General features: G+C 47.5%; 1 non-coding gene across 1 annotated transcript; it reads left to right on the top strand.

Moving 5' to 3' along the window:
* Positions 1 to 440: 440 nt before the first annotated feature.
* Positions 441 to 513, top strand: TRNAT-CGU (transfer RNA threonine (anticodon CGU)). The gene has a single exon. It is a non-coding gene; the product is annotated as a tRNA-Thr (tRNA).
* Positions 514 to 2,474: the final 1,961 nt, after the last annotated feature.

Here is a 2,474-nt window from a genome sequence, read left to right on the forward strand (position 1 = left end):
TATCAGTAACGGGTGTGCTCGGAGCGCAGAACAGGCGGCCCCTCTATCGCACCAGACGGGAAAACCCGGTGACGAACGAGGCCGAGGAAGTTTGATGGCGTCACGCCAAGTCGCGGCAGCTACTCACACGACACGCCTTGCCTGGCGAACCCGTACGGCTGTGCCGCACATCTGCCCCTCGGTTGACGCCCCTTTCTTCTCGTTCGTTGCATAAGGAGAGTCTCGAATCCGGCAACACTGATGTCTTAGCTAGCATGTGCCGGTTTACTGACCAGTTGCGTACCCCTCAAGAAAGATCGCTTACTCGTGACGCCTGCGGCAGGAAGGATGTTCCCCATCCGCCGCCAAGGTTTGTGAGTGGTGACGCTGGCTAACACTCCCAAGGCAAGCTATATAGTAGCAAAAACATGAATACCCAAGAAAGTGGACGGGCGAACGGCGCCGCGGTAGCTCAATTGGTTAGAGCATCGCATGCGTAATGCGAAGTCGTGGGATCGTTCCCCACCTGCGGCAAGTAGTTTCTTCATCCACTTTAATTACCAGTAATTTATAATTTCTTTAACTAAACTAGTAAGTACACGTAACGTCCCTTATGTTGTCCTTGGTGCCTTTGTTGGCTGGCTTCTGTCAAATAGGGTGCATTTTTCAACGTTTTTAAAGAAATGTATAGGTGCTTTGGAATGTGACTGCTTCCACATTTCCCATTTCAACAAAGCCCCAAAAGTAATTTTTCGAAGGTAATTGTTTTAATTAGTTGTCTGTGTTATCTGCAAATATCCCTATTGCTAAGCCCCCGTATCCAGTGCCGTGCTGGATTAGGGGCCCAGCGTAGACACTGGACTGGCGCGGCGTACAGGAAGGAGCTGGGTATACCGGTGCGAAAAGCAGAGCGAGAAAAACGCGTTGCCTGGCTACCGTAAATCTTTTTTTTAATAAGCACATCAACAGAGAGCATTTAATGCAATAACAAGCTAATTACTGAAAGCATATTTAGCGCCAGCAAACAAGGACGGAAGGGGGACGACACCACAATGCGCTAACTTCAACAACTTGATTTTCAGGAAATACACCTATATAACCCATGCACAGTGGCAGCACCTCATCCACATCTTAACCATCCAAAAACGCCGGTACGGGAATTACGGGAACATAGCCCAAACGTGAAAAATAAGCAATACGGTCATCTGTCAACTCACTGTCAGGAATGCGGCTGTGCGCCGGTGTATGAATCCTGCCGGGTTCTTGCGAACCACAAAGATAAAGATGTGCGAGAGATTATTGAGTCTCAGGCTATATGCCGGAATAGCGATACGTGTGTTAGTGCCCCTTCGCTCGACTAGTTAGATAAGGAGACGGCTTTTTTGGATGGTTAAGATTTGGATGAGGTGGCGCCACTCTGCATGGGTTATATAGGTCTATTTCCTGAAAATCAAATTGTTGAAGTTAGCGCATTGTGGTGCCGTCTCGCTTCCCTCCTTGTTTGCTGGCGCTAAATATGCTTTCAGTTTACCAACACGCTCAACAAATGGTAAAGCTAATTAGCCCCAGAATTCTACTCACTGACATAGAGATATCAAACCCAGTGCATTGCCACTACGCCATGCCGAAACATGGTGATCTGCGAATAATTTAAAATGTCAACACCCAGGCGCAGTTTCAGTTGGCACCTATTTGCCTCGCACAGACATTGTAGCTGAGCTTTCGCCCAGCAACGAAGACTTACGCCTCTGTAAGAAAGAAAATGTTATTGTTCGTGTTGAATAGTGCCTTCATGTGCCAGAACACAAGTTTTCATTTAAAATTGCTATTTGAACTCCGAAAAATATCCTAAGTGAAGCGCCGACCTGGAGTGGGACGGTGCATGTTACTGCCGACATTGCTCTTCCCGCAAAGAAAGTGCAACATTTTCTTAGTTCAACACTGCTTTTCAATCGACACACCTGTGGGGTCGCAGTTATCCGTCAGAGAAGCGCCGATTAGTGCGGCTGGCAGTCTTCCACCATAATACCGCCTTTCGGCGACAGCTGATATACGTATGCTTATAACGCGTCACATTGCCGATCATGACTTCTTGTGCTCGCACTATAAACATGCACATAAAAAATGTATTTTTAAAGACAATGACGGGAAAACTGAACAGTAGGGGGATCTTTCCTCGTTAAACTTGTTTATTTCTGAGGCCAGACGGGCCGACAGCACGCAGACGGACTCGGCGAGTACGCTGTAGGCCTAACCTTCGGTGGAAGTGAAGTCACGGCGCGGGTAGCTGGTGAATGCCAAAATGTGTGTATTTGAGCCTTGGAAGTTTTTTACTGTTATTTCGGTACACTTTACAGAAAGCACGATAATTGTCTCAGCTTTTTTTTGCTGTGCGATAACATCAATCAGGGGCAAGCTTCCTGGAATCCATTCGAACGCGTCTGGACGAGTGCTGGGCTTGTTTATTCCGCATCGATTCTACAACACTGCGACCA

This window comes from Dermacentor variabilis, chromosome 4 (genome assembly GCF_050947875.1).
Source record: "Dermacentor variabilis isolate Ectoservices chromosome 4, ASM5094787v1, whole genome shotgun sequence".
Classification (NCBI taxonomy): domain Eukaryota; kingdom Metazoa; phylum Arthropoda; class Arachnida; order Ixodida; family Ixodidae; genus Dermacentor; species Dermacentor variabilis.